At 39.1% G+C, this 5,906-nt stretch overlaps 1 long non-coding RNA gene across 1 annotated transcript; it reads left to right on the forward strand.

Annotated features, from left to right (window-relative positions):
• The first annotated feature begins 216 nt into the window (after positions 1-216).
• Positions 217-4,729, forward strand: LOC139027830 (uncharacterized). The gene is made up of 2 exons (XR_011479985.1): positions 217-1,203; positions 3,866-4,729. It is a non-coding gene; the product is annotated as an uncharacterized lncRNA (long non-coding RNA).
• The last annotated feature ends 1,177 nt before the right edge of the window (positions 4,730-5,906 follow it).

A 5,906-nucleotide genomic window follows, 5' to 3' on the forward strand; every position in this document is an offset into this window, starting at 1 on the left:
TACACTGCTATATGGCGCCATCTATTATTAACACTACACTATATGGGCCATTATACACTACTATATGGGCCATTAGACACTACTAATGACCAGCAACCAGAATACACTAGACCAATCTAGACACTACTATATGGGCCATATACACTGCTATATGGGCCATTACTACACTACTATAATATGGACACAGCAAACAAAATCACACTAGAACACACACATTATACACTACTATATGGGCCATTATACACTACTATATGGGCCAGCCAACCAAATACACTAGACCGCATTATACACTACTATATGGGCCATTATACACTACTATATGGYCCAGCCAACCAAATACACTAGACTYRATTATACACTACTAGGGTGTATTCAACACCMTAGCAAAACATTGGACAAGTTTYGCTGAGTMCCTCCCTGTTTCGGWGTTYTGAATAAATTCACATGARTTATATGTTTAATGACTAAATMATTTWTACGTTCAAATTAATGTCAAGGCAATAACTAACAGTATTCCAKCCTGTCACTGTATAATGGAGTGAAATGTATTTGAATCATAYGACTAGAATTCTTGCATGATTGTGCATAGGAAAACAGGAACTGTTAACAGACAGCTTGTGACAGACAACTTGTGACTACTGTGAAACTGATAACAGGAAGGAGGTCTCCCCACCCAGGGAGGGGAGAAACTGRTAGGCTTGCAGTAGATTATGTAACATGTTGCAGGATATGATAAGCAATGGATGTGTAGGAGAAGACTTGTAAATAGTATTGATASGGTTAGGAGAAGAGGAGGGSCATTGATGACCAAATGTGAGSTATATWACCAAATGTGCATTGTATGATTTTCAGAACGTTCTCTGAATAAACTTTTTACCTATTGCAGACTGGGACTTTGTCGAATTCTTCATTAACCAGGGATTTACAACCCCTGGGAATTATTCAAAGCTTAAGTGAGAGTTGAGTTCACAACATTGGGATAAAGAATTCTCGTGACAACTTGGTCCTTCGAGCCGGATCTCAATACCTGCCTCTGTCGTCCCAAGGAACTGCTGAAAACCGTGCACAGGCGGATCCAGGATCCGTAAGACAAAGACCTTGACCTCTGAATTTAGGGTTTATTTCAGGCCAGTGGTGAACTGGTACACGACAGAGGTGGTGACGAGATCCAACCTACATTGAATTCTCAGCTGCAAGAATAAGGTCAGTAGTCTTTATTCCCTGGATTTTGGGGGTAGGATCTAAACTTGCATTAGACGTATACATTGTTATAAATCTTATGTAGGTAAGGTGATAATCACTAAAGTCCAGGAGGATTCATATTCAGCATACCTTTTTTTTTATATATATATCTTTATTTTTTATAGAGGAGACAGAAGAAACCATCGATCCTAGTTGTGAAGTGTTTGAATTGGTAACCATTGATTTAGCATTGCAACATGAACAGACACCATATTTAACATTAACAGTAATGGGAAAGAAAATAAAATTCCTTTGTGATACCGGAGCCTGCCGTACAGCAATCTGTGCAGCGGATAAACCAGAGGGAATTAATGGGGAGAAAATCGTAGAATCATTAAATCTACTAGTTGTCTGCCGCTGCAGTGACCTTGTGTGTCGCTATACCTATTTTACTTTTACTCTTACTTCCGTGTATAAAAACATTATTGGGGGCGGTTCAGCAAGACGCAACATTTTTGAACAGATATAAAAAACACTATGTAGGACAAACATGCCTCGGATATTTAGAAGAAGGAATCACATCTATTCATGACATTTCTATCGGCAACATTCGACAGCGTTTGGCTCCTGAAAGTGGTTTGTTGTCGTAACCACCAGCAGGAACGCTGTCTCATACTTTCCATGGGGGTATTCAATCGTGCAGATCGTAGCAAAACGTTTTGCAACAAAAACGAGTGTTTCTCACTGGACAAGTTCAGGTTAGTCCCTCCCTGTTTCGGACGGTTTCTGTTCGTTTGGTTCCTAATGAATACACCTCAGAGCAACGTTCAAACGTTGTCGAATGTTACCGCATAGATTACAGATAAGAGCCGAACTGAATCCCCTATTCTAAATGTCAGAGAGGTATGTTTGTTCATAACATGAACGTTCAAGTTGGTTCTGCTCAGAGAACATGCCCCAGTCAGTTATGTCCCGGCAATGACTATCATTTCATTCATGCTTATGAATGAAGCCGTCGGTCGGTCTATAAAAGCTACAGGAGTTATAATCTTAATGACGTGTAAACTATGATGCAGAACTTTTCTCTGGAGTTTCCAGGCTGCTTGCTGAATGAATGACTCCAGCAGTGAGCAGTCAGTGGTCTGTTGCAGTCTGATCTGATGCTTAACTTAGAAGCTTCAGCAGTTTAACATCCAGTCTGTTCTAGAAGGACCCTTCATGCACTATTATAACATGTTCTATTTATAAAGTCTGAATGATCAGTTTTAGCTGAATACAGTCTAAATATTAAAGTGTCTTTGAACGGGGTTTGGTAGTAAAGTGCAGGATCACCGGTTTGTGTCAAGAACTGCAACGCTGCTGGTTTTGCAAGAACTGCAACGCTGCGGCGTCCTATACAGAGCTATACTGTGCACAGATGATGTCTTTATGAATTATTATCATTCAAGAATCGTTCATAGCTACCATGTAGTCTGATAGCTACCATATAGTATTAAGTCCTAGTTACAATATAGTCTTATAGTCCTAGTTACCATATGTATTTGTCTAGTTACCATATAGTCTACCCTACATTAGTCTTACAGTCTACGCTACATGGTCGTATAGTCCTACCTACCATATAGTCTTATTGTGACTAGTCTAGCTACCATATAGTCTTATTGTCATAGCTACCATATAGTCTTATAGTCCTAGCTACCATAATAGTCTATTGTATTAGCTACCATATAGTCTTAATAGTCCTAGCTACCATATAGTCTTATAGTCTAGCTACCATATAGTCTTATAGTCCTAGCTACCATATAGTCTTATAGTCCTAGCTACCATATAGTCTTATAGTCTAGCTACCATATAACGCTCTTATAGTCCTAGCTACCATATAGTCTTATAGTCCTAGCTACATAATAGTCTTATAGTCCCTAGCTACCATATAGTCTTATAGTCCTAGCTCCATATAGTCTTATAGTCTCTCTACCATATAGTCTTATAGTCCTAGCTTACCATATAGTTTTATAGTCTCTCTACCATATATCTTATAGTCCTAGCTACCATATAGTCTTATAGTCCTAGCTACCATATTAGTCTTTAGTCCTAGCTACCATAGTCTATAGTCCATAATATGTCTTATAGTCCTAGCTACCATAATAGTCTTATAGTCCTAGCTACCATATAGTCTTATAGTCCCTACGCTACCATATAGTCTTATAGTCCTAGCTACCATATAGTCTTAAGTCCCAGCTACCATATAGTCTTATAGTCCTAGCTACCATATGTCTTTAAGTCCAGCTACCATTAGTCTATAGTCCTAGCTACCATATAGTCTTATAGTCCTAGTACCATATAGTCTAGTCCCAGCTACCTATAGTCTTATAGTCCTTTACATATACTTAGTCCAGCTACATATAGTCTTAAGTCCCAGCTACCATATAGTCTTAGTCTCTACCATATAGTCTTATAGTCCTAGCTACCATATAGTCTTATAGTCCTAGCTACCATTATCTTATAGTCTAGCTACATAGTCTTCCTAGCTACCATATACTTATAGTCTAGTTACATATACTTATAGTCTACACCTATAGTCCTTAATCCTAGGCTCCATAGCACAGGAAGAAAGGGTGGTGAGGGTGCTGCAGCGATACGCTATCCCATCTGTTTGTGCCTAGTGAGACTTCTCATTTTTCAACAGGACAATGACCCAACACACTTCCAGCCTGTGTAAGGGCTATTTTTCCAAGAAGGAGAGTGATGGAGTGCTGCATCAGATGAACCTGGCCTCCACAATCACCCGATCTAACCCAATTGAGATGGTTTGGGATAGTTTGACCGCAGAGTGAAGGAAAAGCAGCCAACAAGTGATCAGCATATGTGGGAACTCCTTCAAGACTTTTGGAAAAGCATTCCAGGTGAAGCTGGTTTGGAGAATGTCAAGAGTGTGCAAAGCTGTATTCAAGGCAAGGGTGACTATTTCAAGAATCTATAACTTTTGACCAGTAGTGTGCATTTGTAAATATGAAATTTGGCCAAAAGAATAATGAAATGAATTGCTAAAATTGTTTCAACTTGTTTCTATCCTAAGTAAGATCCAAGGAGCACATCTCTCCATTATAGTGTAAGATCTTCATAAATGTGTTCCATTATAAACCTACTGATGTCTTGTATCAGATTCCTCACATGAACACAATCCCCAAAAAGATGCAACACTGTTTCTGGGTGGTCATTACAAAAGGTACAATTTGAAATTATGATGTTTTTTCAGTTCTTCATATCGTGCTTGGCAGGATAATATTTATGAATAATTGAAGAAGAAACGTCCTTAATTGTGTTAATAAGTAGGTATGTGTGTGGCAACATCCAAACATTTTCCCAACAGATATTATCAATAAAACCATTCCAATGTATGTAAGGAATAGATACAACATTGAAACAAGGTTCCTATTGCTCTAATGGTGTTGAATGGCCATCTAAAACTAGTACACAATCTTTAGGTGTTACAGGGATCTTGTAACGTGATAGGAATTCCTTATAATGGAGTAAAATACCCTTCCATTCATTCAATCTTCTATTCATTCTTATTTCTATGTTTACCACTATATTAGGACGCTGCGCATGCGCGCATTGGCGTCCTTGGTGGCTACAATGTGAAGCCTGGAAAATAACTGGCAGAATTATGTAGGCGGGTAGGCTACTTGTTTCCTAAAATCCTGTTATTGAATATCGATAATCCGTAACTCCTTGTCCGTCGGTCAGGGTTCTATTATATGTGGATATCTGTAGACCTATAGAAACCGTCTGAACCGAACGTTTCTCCAAACCGGCACCTTGGCTGTGGTAGACAGCGCACAAGACACGCTTCCTCGTAGCCTAATACAGCCAAGTTATAGGTGCCGGTTTGGAGAAAAGTTCGGTTCAGGCGGTTTCTATAAAGTATTTTCTAAAGATATCCACACACAATCCGGTCCAACGGACAAGGGATTATAGACACATATGCCTTCAGTTACAGGGTTTTCGGAAACAAGTAGGCTACCCCACTAAAGAATTCACCTGTTATTTTCCGGGCTTCGCATTGTAGCCACCTAATGTAGGACGCCCATGCGCAGCATCCAATATAGGGCTATACTGGGCACAGATGAGGTCTTTATAAGTTATATTCTTCATGAATCGTTAAATTAAATGGCCATTGAACAGTTATATTGCAGATTGTTACTTACCTTATCGTTTAATCGTCTTTCTCTCTCCGCAGCCTGAGTGGAGAATAGCAGGGTTCATCCTCATGTTATGTGGATCACTGGATGATAGTAATACAACCTGAAAGGATATTAGGACACAAATCAAACTAGACTGTAAATGTGTTGTCATCTCCTATAGACAACTAAATCTACAAGTTGCCTGCTGCTACAGTGACCTTGTGTGTCGCTATACCTATTTTACTTTCACTTATACTTCCGTGTATAGAAACATTATTGGGGCGGTTACGCAAGACGCAACGTTTTAGAACGTTCAGATATAAAGTCCACTATGTAGGACAAACACGTCTCGGACATTTATAATAAGAAATCACGTTAGCTCTATTATTGTGATTTTAATGGCAACATTCGACTATTTTTGGCTACTGAAAATAGTTGTGTTGTAGTAGTCACCATCAGGAACGCTGTCTCATACTTTCCAGGGGTGTATTCAATCGTGCAGATCGTAGCAAAACGTTTTGCAACAAAAACAAGTGTTTCTCA

The sequence above is a fragment of the Salvelinus sp. IW2-2015 genome, linkage group LG6.1 (assembly GCF_002910315.2).
Source record: "Salvelinus sp. IW2-2015 linkage group LG6.1, ASM291031v2, whole genome shotgun sequence".
Taxonomy (NCBI): Eukaryota; Metazoa; Chordata; class Actinopteri; order Salmoniformes; family Salmonidae; genus Salvelinus; species Salvelinus sp. IW2-2015.